The 17,997-nt window shown below is 39.2% G+C and overlaps 2 protein-coding genes across 4 annotated transcripts in view; one reads left to right on the forward strand and one right to left on the reverse strand.

The window, feature by feature from the left end:
• Positions 1-8,471, forward strand: part of LOC105226923 (uncharacterized) — a 184,534-nt gene extending 176,063 nt beyond the window's left edge. For all 3 annotated transcript variants that reach the window (XM_049460462.1, XM_049460463.1, XM_049460464.1), the window contains one exon: positions 7,678-8,471. The gene's annotated coding sequence lies outside the window, so the exon portion shown is untranslated. The remainder of the gene's footprint in view (positions 1-7,677) is intronic.
• Positions 1-17,997, reverse strand: part of LOC105234225 (protein zntC) — a 453,706-nt gene that overhangs the window by 160,915 nt on the left and 274,794 nt on the right. The gene's annotated exons all lie outside the window — the stretch shown is intronic.

The raw sequence follows: 17,997 nt of genomic DNA on the forward strand, positions 1-17,997 counted from the left end.
GTTAGTAAGTCTATTCATGATGAAATGTCAAAGCATACTGAGCATCTTTCTCTTTGACACCATGTCTGAAATCCCACGTGATCTGTCAAATACTAATGCATGAAAATCCTAACCTCAAAAAAATCACCCGTTAGTATAATATATATATATATATATATATATGTATATGATTGTATATATACTGGCATATACATACATATCTGATAAAAGGCCTACTTATTAAATATTAAATATAAAAAAATTTTCAAGTATTCACTTGACGAAATTTTCCGGCAATACCCCTTATACTCAAAACATTATAAGCAGGATTGCGCAAAAAGTAAGCTAGGGCAATTGCGAAATTTAAAAAAGAGAAACGAAAAATAAAAAAACAAACATACATATATGCCAATAGTCACCACTTTCATATATACATACCTTACATACCGAAACAAAGTGAGGAAAAAATTAATGCGACATACACCCACATGTATGTATAAACAGCATAACAAAAATTTTACGTATTAACCAAAAGTGCGTACCTGCACTTCACCAAATTTCTATTCCCGCGTTATCCGTACGGCAAATATTATATACATACATACGGCATACAATTTGCCTATGTCGGTATATACAACGTACATAGGGTACAAAATTAAATTAAAATTTTACAAATTTTACAAAATTCCGAAAAAATAAAGCAGTAAATGCGAACTTTTAATTTATTAAAAATTTTAAAATTCGTTATTTAAAAAAAATTAATTACGGTCAAAATAAAACAAAAAAATTTAAGAGTTGGTAGAAAGGAAAAGCAAATACATAAGTATTGCCATTTTATACTTACATATACTTTTATTCAAAGACCAAATCGGCACCTGTCCAGCAATACCCCTTGTTCTTGTTAAAGCACAAGCAAGCAGGATTGCAAACAAAAAAAAATAAATTTTTAGCATCTTAAGTATGCACATAAACACGCACATATTGTGCAAACTCATATACAAAGGTCATCAACCTTTTTCTCCTTTTTCATTATCGCTCGTATACGCAAGTATTTACTAACGAGTACGAAACATTAAATAAAATAAAATAAACAAAAACAAGAACGAACTAGTAGCTAAATACATAAGCACCGGGAATAAGTAAAACGAAATACGCGTTCGTTGTTTGATACATTGCGTATACAACACAAAAAAAAAAAACTTTTTATCTTAAAGATTTCACGCGTACTTATTATTATCAGAAGTACACTGGGAGAATTTTTTTTCTCATATTTTCAATTTTATCATATTATCTATATGAATGGAGATTCTAAGGAATCTAAATCAATACAAAACTTATTTAAAGATACAAAAAATGATTTCAGAAGAAAAGAGCCCATGTACACCTACTGATGCTACACGCTCAAAGCAAGGTGCTACAAAGCAAAAAAAGCTGAAAGATATTTCATATACTAAATTTATTGCTGAGAGTGACAGTCTAATTCGATACTGCACTCGATTTTCATCTTCACCGATTCTAGACAATTCTGAGTCGGTATTAGAAATCAAAAAAGAAAATCTAAGCAATTTCTGGACACGTCTCTAAGCTGTGTATGACGCAATTGTAGAATCTGACGAATCAGATCTACCTGAAAATTTCAAATCTTCAGCATACTCCAAATATGAACACTCCTTAGACCAGTACGAGGAAACGAGAGCTATGATCTCCGATCAATTGAGATTAATTAAAGCTACTGCACCTACTCCACAACCGAGAGTAGAACTGCCACAAGTTCAAAGCCAAGAGGCGAGTTCAGGCATCCAGCTCAAGGTGCCCGCATGTGACACTGAAATTTTTCATGGTTGTTATGAACAATGGCCGTCCTTTCGGGACATGTTCACAGCCGTTTACATAAACCACCCAAAATTATCTAATGCACAAAAATTGTATCACCTCCGATACAAAACAAAAGGTAAAGCAGGGGTATTAGTCAAACAGTTCGCTCTTAATGACGAAAATTTCAATTATGCTTGGGAAGCTCTAAAAGCTCGCTACGAGAACGAAAGAATATTAGTCGACAAACAAGTCACAATATTAATCAATTTACTAAAAATTCAGAAAGAAACAAGTGAAGAATTTATAAAACTTCAATCCACTGTTTCAAATTGCTTGTCGGTTCTAGCGACACAGAATATTCCCACAGACAATTGGGACCCCATTCTGGTAAATATATGTACATCCGCATTACCAGAAAAATCGTTACTTTTGTGGGAGCAACTACCCAATACGAAATTGTGGAAAGGGTAGATAAAAAAATGGTCAGAACTAAAAACGTTCAACACGACCTAAATCGAAGCTTCATTGGACCCCAAGCGAGTAACAACAACAACTTAAATCGTATTTTTTTTTTTAAACACAAGCGTTCACATCCGAACAAAATAAACAAACGTCATGCGAACTGTGTAAAGGAGGACACAGGCTGAAATCTTGCGAGAAATTAAAAAACTAAATATTAACGAAAGAAACAATTTCGTAAGAACGAAAAAACTTTGTACCAACTGTTTGTCACATGCGCATGCGCTCAAAGATTGCGAAAGCAAATTTAATTGCGTTTATTGCCATAATCGACATAACTCAATGCTTCATATTACAAATTTTTCCAGCTTCGCTAAAAATAACGCTAGCTGCGGGATTAGTTGCAACAGCAAATCCCGACTTACAAAATTCAGAAAGTTGGCAAGAAGCACCATGCTGCTCAAAGGCTTTAAAAACTCAGACGCTACACAGCGAAAACCAAAGCAGTGTATTATTACCCACAGCAGTGGTCTCCATCGAGCACCGAGGAGAACTGTTTAAACTTAGGGCCTTAATAGACCAAGGATCTCAACGATCTTTTATAGCGTCAAGGGCACAAAGTAGGCTACAACTGCCAACAAAACTAGCTAATTTTGAAATTACGGGAATGGGCGGAAGAGTAGTACAAAACTCAAAAAAAAATCTGCCCCATTACCCTTATTTCCCCCAAGCGGATAAGCGCATACAAGCAGAAGTTATTGTCTTACCGCAACTAACAAACATGCTTCCAAGCTATCATATAAATAGCAAGCATTGGCAAAAGGTTTCACACCATAAGTTAGCAGACCCCAACTGCAACACTCCCGCTCAAATAAAGGGTGATTTTTTAAGAGCTTGATAACTTTTTAAAAAAAAAAACGCATAAAATTTGCAAAATCTCATCGGTTCTTTATTTGAAACGTTAGATTGGTTCATGACATTTACTTTTTGAAGATAATTTCATTTAAATGTTGACCGCGGCTGCGTCTTAGGTGGTCCATTCGGAAAGTCCAATTTTGGGCAACTTTTTCGAGCATTTCGGCCGGAATAGCCCGAATTTCTTCGGAAATGTTGTCTTCCAAAGCTGGAATAGTTGCTGGCTTATTTCTGTAGACTTTAGACTTGACGTAGCCCCACAAAAAATAGTCTAAAGGCGTTAAATCGCATGATCTTGGTGGCCAACTTACGGGTCCATTTCTTGAGATGAATTGTTGTCCGAAGTTTTCCCTCAAAATGGCCATAGAATCGCGAGCTGTGTGGCATGTAGCGCCATCTTGTTGAAACCACATGTCAACCAAGTTCAGTTCTTCCATTTTTGGCAACAAAAAGTTTGTTAGCATCGAACGATAGCGATCGCCATTCACCGTAACGTTGCGTCCAACAGCATCTTTGAAAAAATACGGTCCAATGATTCCACCAGCGTACAAACCACACCAAACAGTGCATTTTTCGGGATGCATGGGCAGTTCTTGAACGGCTTCTGGTTGCTCTTCACCCCAAATGCGACAATTTTGCTTATTTACGTAGCCATTCAACCAGAAATGAGCCTCATCGCTGAACAAAATTTGTCTATAAAAAAATTTCGAACCGAACACTGATTTTGGTAATAAAATTCAATGATTTGCAAGCGTTGCTCGTTAGTAAGTCTATTCATGATGAAATGTCAAAGCATACTGAGCATCTTTCTCTTTGACACCATGTCTGAAATCCCACGTGATCTGTCAAATACTAATGCATGAAAATCCTAACCTCAAAAAAATCACCCGTTAGATATTCTATTAGGCAGCGATCTCATACCACAAATTATTCTCGAAGGTATTGAGAAAATTACAAAAACACTTCTGGCGCAAAATACCATTTTCGGTTGGGTCCTAAGCGGACTAGTTGCGGAACCAGTCACAACAATGACAACTCAAGTTGAGGAAATCTCAAACGAGTACCTCAATTCAACTGAAGAAATTTTGGGAGTTAGAAGAACTTCCCCCAATATCAATCACAACCCCAGAAGATCGATATTGTGAGGATTTTTACAAATCCATAACTACTCGATTAGATAATGGCCGGTACGTCGTACGACTACCACTAAAGCCAGAATTTTCCCACACACTCGCCTTAAGTCACTCTCGTACCTCTGCTATCCAACAGTTTTTAAGTATGGAAAAAAACCTACTTAAAAAAGGCGAGCTAAAACCACAATACGATAGGGTTTTAGAAGAATACCTCCATTTAGACCACATGGAGGAAGTCAGCCCTGACGAAAAAATTATAAAAGGTAAATACTATTCATTTTACCTGCCACATCATGAAGTAATAAAGCCAGACAAAAAAACCACAAAGGTACGAGTTGTCTTTAATGAATCAAAATCATCAAGTTCGGGGAATTCCCTAAATGACATTTTATTTACGGTACCCACGTTTCAGCCAGATTTAATGCTCCTCATACTAAATTGACGTATATACAAACACGTTTTCAATGGGGATGGTGAGAAAATGGATCGACAAATAGTCGTACATAAAGATGATCAAGATTTTCAGCGAATTATTTTCCGAAAATCTCCCAATAGTCCACTACGTGACTTTAAATTAAAAACAGTTACCTTTGGAGTAAACTGTGTCCCATACCTCGCCATTCGTACACTCCACGAACTGGCAGAAGACACAAAGTCAGAATTTCCTCTGGCAACACAAGTGTTGAGAACACAAACGTATGTAGACGACATTCTGTCTGGAAGCCACAATCTTCCACAGGCATACGAGTCAGTAGCACATGTGACACAAGCGCTCAATACAGCAGGGTTTCCGCTGAAAAAGATAGCGGCAAACCACCTTAATATTTTAAAGGACATACCTAAAGAAAATCTATTAGACACTAATTTCCTTAAATTCGAAAAGGAAAGCACAACAAAAACTTTGGGGATACAATGAAATGCGATATCTGACCAGTTTTCATACGCTAATGAGTCAATTTCCGCACTATCAGGTATAACAAAGAGGTAAATTTTATCCTCGGTGGCAAACCTTTTCGACCCCGCAGGATGGCTTTCGCTAATTATGATACAAGCAAAAATTCTAATACAAGAATTGTGGCTAGACGGAACTAACTGGGATGAACAAGTGAAACCACTTCGTTTAGAAAAGTGGTCCCAGTTCGCGGGTAATCTGAACGATATCTCACAGATACAAATCCCACGATGGATAAATTATGCCCCAGAGCACAAAGTCGAACTACATGGCTTCTGTGATGCCTCTGAAAAGGCATATTGTGCCACCATCTATGTGCGCACACAATCTGACATAGCGACCACCAGTCACCTACTGGTAGCCAAAGCAAAGGTGGCTCCGCTAAAAACAATAAGTCTACCACGACTGGAACTATGTGGTGCGCTACTACTAGTCAAACTAGTATCCATGGTGCAAACGCATCTAAATATGACCAAATATAAATTGTATCTCTGGTCTGATTCTGAAATTGTATTAGCCTGGTTAGAAAAACCTCCACATGCATGGAAGACGTATATTTCCAATCGAACGTCTCAAATCCATCCGGGATCAGCCACTTAGCGACACGTGGCAGGTGCTGACAATCCTGCTGACCTAGGTACAAGGGGGTGCAAGCCTCTGCACCTTGCAACCACCACTCTTTGGTGGAATGGCCCTCGATGGTTAATAAAATCCCCCGATTCTTGGCCACGATCGCCCATACGCAATATAATTGCCCCCGAAAGTCGAAAAATCTACTCTTTTCACAGGATATTGGATATACAGTATATCCCCAAAGCGATACAGTGACGCACCTAGACCTAGAAAGAGCAAAGGTCGCTCTTATCACATCTACTCAAGCGCGCCACTTCAGCTGCGAGGTGTCACTACTAAGAGAATCGAAGCCGATTGACAAAAGGAGCTCACTCTTAGTACTAAATCCATTTCTGGATACGAAAGGTCTGCTTCGTGCTAATGGTCGGCTTGCTAACTCAAGCCTGACATATAACGAACGCCATCCTCTAATAATACCAGAGAAGTCTCGACTTGCAACATTGCTACTCAAGTATATACACATACTAATGTTGCACGCGGAACATCGCCTAATGCAACATATAATCCGCCAAGTGTTCTATATTCTCCGACTTAAGCCTCAAATAAAAAAGTGCATTTTCATGTTCAAGATCTGCACTATGCATAAACAGAAGATGAGGAAGCAGATTATGGCAGCACTTCCACCGGAACGCTGCAACTTCGCTCTGCCCTTCACCATTACAAGTGTTGATTTTGCTGGGCCTTTTCAGATAAAGACGTCCATGCTAAGGTCTTCCACACTAATGAAAGGCTACGTGGCTGTCTTTGTCTGTTTTATGACAAAAGCAGTGCACCTCGAGCTATGTACTAGTCTGACAAAAGAGGCTTTTCTCGCGGCATTTGCTCGCTTCGTCGGACGACGCGGTTTTCCGTCAAAGCTCATAAGAGACAATGACAAGACATTTATAGGAGCTCAAAGAGCCACGGAAAAACAGTTTGTGGACTTTATCAAACAAGTTTCACCTGAGATTGTACAAAAGTACGCTCCTCAAGCCATTAACTGGCAGCTCAACCCTCCAAGCGCTCCTCATATGGGTGGTTTATGGGAATCAGCTGTAAAAAGCTTTAAATCCCACTTAAAAAAGGTAGCTGGAAACTACAAATTGAATTACGAAGAATTTACAACACTATTAATTCGCATTGAAGCCGTTCTCAATTCACGGCCACTAACAACACTCTCGCAAGATCCCTCAGATCTCGCAGTCCTAACTCCAGGGCACGTTCTCAAAGGAGCACCCATTCTGGCCACACCTGAGCCAGGCGTGGAGTCGCTATCCTTATTAAATCGATGGCAGAGAATTGAAATTCTCCATCAAAATTTCAGTCGCAGACGAAAAGAAGACTATTTAAAGGACCTCCACAAGAGGTATCGATGGAAAACATCAGAAAATGCGCCAAAGCTTGGAGATTGTGTACTGATTAACGACGATGGTCTCCCACCTACCGAGTGGCGACTTGGCCGTATAGAAAAGCTCCATTACGGCTCAGACGGTCACATCCGCGTCGCTGATCTCCGTACTCAAAGCGGAATACTAACCAGACCGCTGGTTAAATTATGCTTTCTACCAACCTGCGGCCGGGATGGCTAAATGAGATCAGTTTAGTTCTTCACATTTCCGATACTAAATAATGCCGAAACACAAATGAAAATAAATCAATAAAACCGCAACCCGCAACAATCCGGTTAAAATAACAATAAAAATTACAAAAAAAATGGTCGGTCAATACGACGACCCAGTCATGCCACATAACGTGGCACAATCACATTCTATTTATATACTACCATGTATATTCAAATACAATTTTTTACAGAGATCAAGATGGACGTGGACATGTCTACAATCCCAACACCAACTGTTCGGTCGGCAACCAACGGGGCACGTACTGGGCCTACTCCTCCGCCCCGCCCAACCAATGCTACTGTTTCAACTGCCGCTTCTGGTAGTGGCTCACGAGCAGCCCCATCAACACCATCCGCTCAAGTCGAGCCGCGTCGCATCCGATGCCCGCTATGTCGCCGGAAACATCGACTACAGCACTGTGGGCTCTTTAAGGAGCAAACACCGACACAACGCCAGCGTGTTGCCCAGGCACATGAGCACTGCCTCAACTGCCTGTCGCACACGCATGGGACGCAGGAGTGTGTTTCTGCCGATTTATGCCACACGTGTGGCAGACCACATCACACGCTGCTGGACAGGACCCCACGACGTGATGTAGGTCGGCCAGCTACCCCAAGCACGGGTAGATCAACGCAAGGAAAGCGGACGGTACGACGCCGAACTACTGCAGCTCGTCCTGTGCCCCATCAATGGCGTTCGCACCACGTTGCACCAACCAGGCGTCGTCCAAAAGCGCCAGAGCATCGCCCCGCTACTGGACTCAGCAACGTAGTGGCAACTCTCCAGCAACTACAAAGATTGCTAAGCTGAATATTCGCCTAGGGGGGCCGGGATGGCTAAATGAGATCAGTTTAGTTCTTCACATTCTTTTTAAATTGAAAATCCATTACTTGTAATAACCTTATTCAAATTTGTTGAGATTTGTACAGGGATTAAAAAGAAAAATTGAAATTAAATCCATACTAAATTACCCTTGTAACTTAACCGAGTGTTTTTACTTAAGGAAGTAAAAGTGGTAAGTGTGCTTAAAGATAAAGGTGAAGTGCGCAACTATTCAAACAAACGCATTAGATTATTATTATGTTTTTTTTTTAGCAAATTTTATTTCATTTTGTATAATCAATTATTTTTAAAAATTATGGACCGTATTTAACCACCAAGTTCAGACACGAACTTGCGACACCTAATTAGATAATTATTGATTACGGCCTGAAAGGTTGAAGTCGAGATTGCCTCAATTAGCCATTGAATTAACTGCTTCAATTCAGTCAGTTTTCTTGGTTATACGAGTATTTTGCGCATAACTCCAGTGTTGAGAAAACGTTCAATCTGATGTTTTTTAAATCAATCGCTAATTTTGCTGACGGAAATGAAAATAAAATAAAAATGTCAAACTATATTTCTAAATTTCCTAAATATACACGCAATAGCATCCGTAGTGAAAACCTAGTTGTCGTTCGATTCGATCATTTATACATATAAAATATCTATTTCGCTTATTTCTAGGTGATACGTACAACCGATAGGTGAACAAAACTAGTATACTCTGTACCAACATGTTGCAATAGTATAAATATTGAGCAATCGCAACATTCAAATGAAGTACTAATTGAGGTACAGCTGGGCATTATTTATATTTTCCCGTATAACAATCAAAGCATGGAATTTTTTGTTGCCGCCATCACAATACTATAATAAACCCGTAAGTAAGGGCTTGTTCCACGTAACCGATAATTTTATACCCTCGCAAATGCAAAATCAAATGTAAGGAAGTATATTCAATAGTTGATAATCTTTATATTAAACAAGTGAGGAAGGGCTATATCTGAGGCTGGGCTATATCTGAAGCTGGGACTGGATTCTTTGATCTATTTTACTTAGTTTTGCGGAGATTTCTTATACATAAATTGGCAGATGTGTATGTAGAAGTTAACACAAGAATAATTTAGTCTGCAGCGCAAACCTGATACTTGCTTATCATATGTCGCAGGTGGCTGTGTTATAGCGTATGATCAAAATATACTCTGACGATAAGTTCAGTATCCCGGTCACAACGGTCTGCAGTGGTAAACTGACACTTGCTTATGTCGCAAATGGCTATGTTAACGCATATAATGAGTCAATTTTGTAGTGCTACCTGCTCAGCTTTGGGTTTGGCAGTAAATCAATTTTTAGATATCTTTAATAAACCACAAGCTCCGGCATTAGCCGAATTATCTCTCTTACTGGGAACTGTTACTAATCATCGGCATTAAATGGAATACATTGCTACTCATCAGATTAGTTGGCGCCTAACCAACAAGGATTCACATCCTCAAATGGAATTATTAATATTTCAAAAGATTATTATTAACAATTCAAAAGAAAGTAAATTTTTCTGTCCCTATGTTCTTTGTATGCTTAAATCTTTAAAACTAGGCAACGGATTTTGATGTGGTTTCTTTAATAGATAGAGTGATTGAAGAGGAATGCTTATATGTATAATAACATCCATTAAATAGTGGAGATATATTGTTCCTTTTGAATTTTCTAATGTGATGTCGTAAATAACTAAATTTTTTCCGCTTACGTTGCAAACGCAGGCTGAATCCTATAAGATTTATTTACGACAAATAGTGATTTTCGGCCGGGGTCGGCGGGAGCGTGCCGCTATAAATAGCGCGTCGGGGCAGCGGTTCTCCCTATAGTACTTTGAATTTGGCAGCGATCGGGCGCGTTTATTATCGGAGCTCTTTAGCGATGAATATTTAAGCGGAAACGATAAAGTATATGCGTACTATTTCAAACTAATCCTACTCTAGTTAAGTGTGGGAAGGCGGCGGAAGCTGCTGTACTCGAAGTCGATGATGACAATGAATCGTGGGTGCCATAGATCAAACGTCTGCTGGACGGGAGAACTTTAAAAATATGAGTTGGCAAGGAGCGGCAAAGGATTACGATATGCCCTTAAATGAGCTGAAGAACGTAATTGCTGTCGAAAATCCTATCACTGTGAGCTCAATTTATGGCTCAAGCAATATAACAAATACATATATGTTGGATTCCACCCACAGGTCGCACAAATGAGTTAAAAAATGTATTTAAGGTTTATATAGTTTAATTAGAAATTTGTTAACATTAATTGTTATAATATGATGAAATAAACTATTTGAAAGGAAATGATAGTTTTTAAAATGAATTTATTAAAATACTGCAGACAGCAAAATTTCGTTCTCGTCTTCGCTTCTCCGCTTTTCAAATGCGACTTGTCTTTTTAAATTTTGTAATGGATACTTTGCTGATGCTGCTCGTAGTTGCCAGACCTCTGGCTCGCACCAAGCCACTATAGGGTTTCCCTGTCCCCACATATATGTTTGGTGAAAATCTTTGGATGAGCTTGACAATTTTTTGCGATGAAAATCATACATTGGTGAGCACAATGCGAGTTTTCCAACATAGAAAAGCTAACAGCTGACAGCTAAAACCATTGTGCATCGAGCATTCTGACATTTTACAGATATCGGAGCGGTCAACGAAAAAAAAGAAGCGAAAAATTCTGCAGTAACTGTCTGTTATTCCCACAAACTGCGCAGGAGTATTTCCAAATCTGATACGATTACTAACAAGCGTTCGACCTTGGCGAACAACTTACCCAGTAATGTGAAACAAGATGGGTTTAACGGCACGGCACAAAAATGTCGTTGATTGGCAAAGCTCTGACAAAAATGAATAAATGAAAAATAGGGAAACCGCGGGAAAAGTAATAATACTCATCGCAGCCGTGTGCACATTTGATTCTGTCTCTAACTAATTCATTCAAGGTGGTTCTTCAGAAAGAATCTAGATATCTATCTGAAAAATAATCTGAGGCCGACAAACAAAACACGAGAATTTTTGTTTGAGAACTTGTGAAGAATACAAGGATACAATCGCCAAAGATTTGAAGACGCTTTTCTAGAGAAGTATTGGATGGATTTGAGTTTGCTGCTTCCAAAAAAAGGATGTGCTTTGAAAACCAAAGAAATGGAAAAACGTATTGACTGCTTGATAGATAGATTCAAAGGCCTTTTGGATAATGACAACATCGTGTGACGTTTGAAGCACCAAGGTGAACTTGATCACTGGAAGTGCCATTGGAGGTAGAAGCAAAAGTCAAAAGACAACAATTTACCGATTACAGCATTGAAAACGTTGAAAAACTGCGATGCAAGTATATACACCATAATTTATAGTTTTCTTCGCATATTTTGCACACTTCCCGTGACGAAAGCGAGCTCTGAACGATCCTTTTCGACACATCACCACATGAAAACGTGGCTGACGACAAACATGCCTGATCGGCCTGGCGCTGCTGCACACGTATCATGACATTGAAGTCACTGCTGAAGAAGTTCTTCAAATATTCTCAAAACTTGGCCGAGTTTTGTTTTGTGAATTTTTTCTATTCATTACATGAATGAACTACAGTATTAAGCATATTTCATATGAAATCGAACAGCAAGCTGACCTAAGCCGAACCAGAAGCTGAGTAATGCGAAAAAAACAGTTTTGAAGCGATTTTCGGTACCGGTTCACACTGAAAGACGTATGCTTAGAGCAAAATTCAACAAAATTCAGACATAAAGGCAGCTCCTTTTCGCGCTGTCGAAAGCAGCTTTGAAATCGACGAAGAGGTTGTGTGTGTCGGTTCTACTTTCACGGGTCTTTTCCAAAATTTGTCGTATGGTGAATATGTGGTCGGTTGTTGATTTTCCAGATGTAAAGCCAAAATGATAAGGTCCAATTAGTTTGTTGGCGGGGGGCTTTAATCTTTCACACAAAACGCTAGAAAGAACCTTATACGCGATGTTGAGGAGGCCTATCCCACGGTAGTTGGCGCAGATTGTGGGGTTTCCCTTTTTTTCGATTGGGCAGAGCACACTTAAACTCCAAGCGTTTGGCATGCTTTCGTCCGACCATATTTTACAAAGACTCTGACGAATGCTCCTTATCAGTTCTTCGCCGCCGTGTGTCAATAGCTCGGCCGGCAATTCATCGACCTTCGCCGCTTTGTTGTTCTTCAGGTGGGCAATTGCTATTCGAACTTCTTCAAGGTCGGGCAATGGAAAGGGTTCGCCTTCTCCTGCCGTCGTACTTTCACTGCCATTCATCGGGCTGGAGAAGTGTTCCCTCCATAATTTAAGTATGCTATGGGCATCAGTCACTAGATCACGTTTGGGAGTTTTACAAGAGTATGCTCCGGTCTTGAAACCGTCTGTCAGCCGCTGCATTTTTTTCCTAGAATTTTCGAGCATTATCGCTGTCGGCCAGCTTATCAAGCTCTTCGTACTCACGCATTTCGGCCTCTTTCTTTTTCTGTATACAAATGCGTCTCGCTTCCCTCTTCAACTCTCGGTATCTATTTCATCCCGCACGTGTTGTGGTCGATCGTAACGTTGCGAGGTAGGCAGCCTGTTTTCTCTCCGCTGCGACAAGGCACTCCTCGTCGTACCAGCTGTTCTTTTGCATTCTCCGAAAACAATGGTTTCGGTTGCAGCTGCACGTAAGGTGCTTGAAATGCCGTCCCACAGTTCCTTTATACCAAGTTGTTGACGAGTGCTCTCAGAGCAGGAGTGCACGCCGAATAGAAAATCGTTCGACTGTCTGTTGTGATTGCAGCTTCTCGACGTCGAACCTTCCTTGTGTTTGTTGGCGTGCGTTTTTTGCTCCACAAAGGTGGGTGCGAATTTTAGCTGCAACAATATAGTGGTCCGAGTCGATGTTAGGACCTCGGAGCGCACGCACATCTAAAACAATGGAGACGTGTCTTCCGTCTATCACAACATGATCGATCTGGTTGGTGGTTTTTCGATCCGGAGACAACCAGGTAGCTTGATGTATCTTCTTATGCTGGAATCTAGTACTACAGATAACCATATTTCGGGCCCCGTCGATGTCGATCAGCCTCAACCCATTTGGGGATGTTTCCTCGTGGAGGCTGAATTTATCGACCGTAGTGCCAAAGATACCTTCTTTGCCCACCCTGGCGTTGAAGTCGCCAAGCACGATTTTTACATCGTGGCGGGGGCAACTCTCATAAGTGTTCTCCAAGCGCTCATAGAAGGCATCACATCGTCCTTCTCTTCCATCGCATGGCATCGGCGCAGATCAGCGATATGTTGAAGAACTTCGCTTTGATGCGGATTGTGACTAGACGTTCACTCAACGGAGTGAATCATAGTACTCGGCGACGGAGTCTATCTCCCACCACGAATGCCACACCAAACTTGCGCTCCTTTATATGGCCACTGTAGTAAATGCCACAAGGACTTACTCGTCTCAGTCCTAGTCCCGTCCATCGTACATCTTGGACCGCGGTGATATCAGACTTCACTCTAACGGGAACATAAACCAGCTGGGCAGCGGCACCTTCCCAATTAAAGGACCGGACAATCCAGGTGCATGCCCTTAAATCATACTCCTTAATTCGTTTGCCATTGTCTTCATCAGAAGGGGGGTCACTCATCCGAGGCTTGTTGGTTCCTTTCATTGGGGTGTTTTGTTTACGTGGCGGGCCAAAAACCAAGCGCACAACCCTATGTAGGGGATGTTTCGCCTTCTCACCTTGGCTCATCTTCAAACGGATTTTCTTAGGCTACCCATAAGATACTTGGTCAAAGACCAGAAGTTGTGAGCTGCTTGAGTCATATGTAAAAGAATCGTTTCTGGCCACTCCCAAGTGAGTGGCGATCAGAGAACTTTCCTCACTTGCGTGAACTTTTACACATGACACCATCCTCCCCATAACTAATTACTTAATTAAAATATAAAACTGTAATTTGGCACAAGATATTGACTATAAGCCCTCTAATAAGTTTGCTATATACATATATGTACATACATATCTCTTCAACCATTAAACTACAACAGTCAAGCTCATCTCATGCAAATACTATAAGAACTTTTACCGACACTCGCCCACTCCCTATGTAACGGTACTGTTAAAGATTACTTAAAGCGGGATAAATCAATAACCAAATACATCAGAGACACTAAATTTTACTTCAGAGATGGTAAGAGTGGACTTTATGGGAGCCAGTGTGAAAATTGACGATGGGTGTGGCGCCGCCCACTTTTTGGCGAAATCCCATATTTCGGGACCCCATCACCGATTTCGACAAAATTTATTTTGTGGCATTCCTTTTATATTCTTTTGTCGCGGTGCGATAATGGACGAAACAACCACGCTTATTTTCATATAGCACAATTTTAAATTCCACTCAATTCGTTTAGTTAAGAAGGAATTAATATAACAGGATAAAACTTTGCACGAATAATGCCTTTAGTGTATACCACTTTATGACCTGAAATTTTTCAAATACAAAAAAGAAATTATTCACCTCGCTATGTACCGAATATTTGGACTCCAGAACCAGTACTTGTCTTTTGATTGAATATATCGGTCAATATGTGAGATATACGGCGTATAAGAAACCCGCTTATAGGAAAAGTCCGTTTATAAGAAACAATTTTGAAACACCTTGGACCACTTAAGTATTTTCATCTAAGTAAGACCGCTTAAAAGAAAAACCGCTTACAAGTAAAAAACGGATAAAGGAAATTTTTTTCCCTCACGAAATGATCTGCCCATACAAAAAAAACCTTTTCAAAGAAATAATTTTCAAAACTTTGTGCTGGCAATGTTATATCCTAAATGTATTAAAATTTGTATCTGGCAACGCTAAAATTTAGAGCAAAATCACACATCAAAATATGAAGCGCTAAACAAGTCAATGTACATTTGGTTCAGACAAATGATGGAGGCAAACGCTTGTGTAACCGGCCCATTGATCTTGCTGGAGTTGGATCTGTCATTATTATGTTTCACAATCTTCATGCGCCGAAACTGTGTAATGGAACCCGACTGATTATGACGCAGTTATCGAATACAAGGGACAGCCATTTCTGTTCAAACGTATTCAATTTCCAGGGAAAATTGCCTTTTGCGATGACAATCAACAGGACACAAGGAAATCGGAAAATGCTATGTTTTTCACACGGCCAGATATATTTACGCACCAGAACAGAAATCAAAAAATTTTGTTTATTAAGCTGCGCTACTTTAAAAAAAAAATGTAGAAAAATCTAAAATAAATCATTTTCAACACAATATAATTTCAACTTTTTTTCATTTCAAAACACATAATTTCACGCAGGACAACGGCTGCGGGGTCAGCTAGTCTTGAATAAAAAGACTCTTGTATCTAAAAAAAAAAATTCTAATTAACGGGTGATTTTTTTGAGGTTAGGATTTTCATGCATTAGTATTTGACAGATCACGTGGGATTTCAGACATGGTGTCAAAGAGAAAGATGCTCAGTATGCTTTGACATTTCATCATGAATAGACTTACTAACGAGCAACGCTTGCAAATCATTGAATTTTATTACCAAAATCAGTGTTCGGTTCGAAATGTGTTTCGCGCTTTACGTCCGATTTATGGTCTACATATCATTTCTCATTTCTGGTTGAATGGCTACGTAAATAAGCAAAATTGCCGCATTTGGGGTGAAGAGCAACCAGAAGCCGTTCAAGAACTGCCCATGCATCCCGAAAAATGCACTGTTTGGTGTGGTTTGTACGCTGGTGGAATCATTGGACCGTATTTTTTCAAAGATGCTGTTGGACGCAACGTTACGGTGAATGGCGATCGCTATCGTTCGATGCTAACAAACTTTTTGTTGCCAAAAATGGAAGAACTGAACTTGGTTGACATGTGGTTTCAACAAGATGGCGCTACATGCCACACAGCTCGCGATTCTATGGCCATTTTGAGGGAAAACTTCGGACAACAATTCATCTCAAGAAATGGACCCGTAAGTTGGCCACCAAGATCATGCGATTTAACGCCTTTAGACTATTTTTTGTGGGGCTACGTCAAGTCTAAAGTCTACAGAAATAAGCCAGCAACTATTCCAGCTTTGGAAGACAACATTTCCGAAGAAATTCGGGCTATTCCGGCCGAAATGCTCGAAAAAGTTGCCCAAAATTGGACTTTCCGAATGGACCACCTAAGACGCAGCCGCGGTCAACATTTAAATGAAATTATCTTCAAAAAGTAAATGTCATGAACCAATCTAACGTTTCAAATAAAGAACCGATGAGATTTTGCAAATTTTATGCGTTTTTTTTTTTAAAAAAAGTTATCAAGCTCTTAAAAAATCACCCTTTATAATCTATAGTGAAATTAAAGAAAAAATATAAAAATCAGTCAGTATTGCTCTGATTTATATGAAAGCAAACTTTAACCGGAAAAAAAAAATTTTTCCCTTACTTTTGTCATAGGAGAAACTATAATTTAACATGTAGCTGTCAGACCCAAAAATCGTGTTGACCGGTGTAATCAATCGGCTTTAAACTTCAAGCAAAATGTTCTTCCAGTTTTACTACAGAAGTATTCATTAGAAGATATTTATAACGCCGACGAGACAGGTCTATTTTATAAAGCTCTTCCGACTGGTTCATATGTCGCGGGAAGCCAAGCCGTAAGTGGACTTAAGACATCAAAAGAGAGAATCACATTGCTCTTTATAGCCAATGCGACTGGTAAAGACAAATATGCGTATGCCATTGGAAAATACAAAAACCCAAGGTGTTTTCGAGGAAAGATCATTCCTATCCCATATAAATTTAACAAAAAAGCGTGGATGACTAGTTGCATCTGGAGAGAAATTATAAAAATTGATGATAAACTGGCAGCAAAAAATAAAAAGATTCTACTCCTTATTGATAACGCTTCATGCCACAAATTGGATTTTGGACCAAGGTTTGCTATACCAGCATTTGCCACTTTTAAGTTTCATGTCTTTTTATTTGTTATAGGTATTATTCAGTCTTTCAAATCACATTATAGAAAGTGTCTAGTTCGCGAACAGATACTAGCAGCAGAAGGTGGATTTATGTCTAATTTCTTAAAAAGCGTTAATATTTTGAGAGTCTTGTACATTGTCAAGCGCACTTGGTAGCTCGTGACTCCTCAAACAATTCGGAATTTCAAAAATTTAGCTGATTTTGGAAAAGTAGAACTGTTTTGGGGCTATAAACGAAAATGATATAATAAACGAAATATTAGAAGATGAGAGTGGAGATATTATAGAAGACTCTGCAGATAGTGCAGTGCCACCTAGCAGAGAGGAAGCGCTACAAGCCTTGTTTGTATTGAAGCAATATTTAAATGATGAAGATAACTTAGTAAATATTGAAAAAATTCTCTTTAATGAACGTGACAAATCTCTTGTTCAAAAAAAATAAATGACTTCTTTTCAACGTCAAAAAATGATAAATTTACATGTAAATAAACAAAACATGCAATATTTATTATAAAAAGTAACTGTCGCAAAGTGCGCACTTTTTAAATTCCTATACATTTAATACAATATGAATTTTCTATGAATTTAAAGTTTTGTTAATTTTCGTTAATGTTTATTGTTTTTTTTTATTAAAAATATTGAATGAAATAAATGAAATCAAATAAAAGATTTGTTTTCGTGCA

This window comes from Bactrocera dorsalis, chromosome 6 (assembly GCF_023373825.1).
Source record: "Bactrocera dorsalis isolate Fly_Bdor chromosome 6, ASM2337382v1, whole genome shotgun sequence".
Lineage (NCBI taxonomy): Eukaryota > Metazoa > Arthropoda > Insecta > Diptera > Tephritidae > Bactrocera > Bactrocera dorsalis.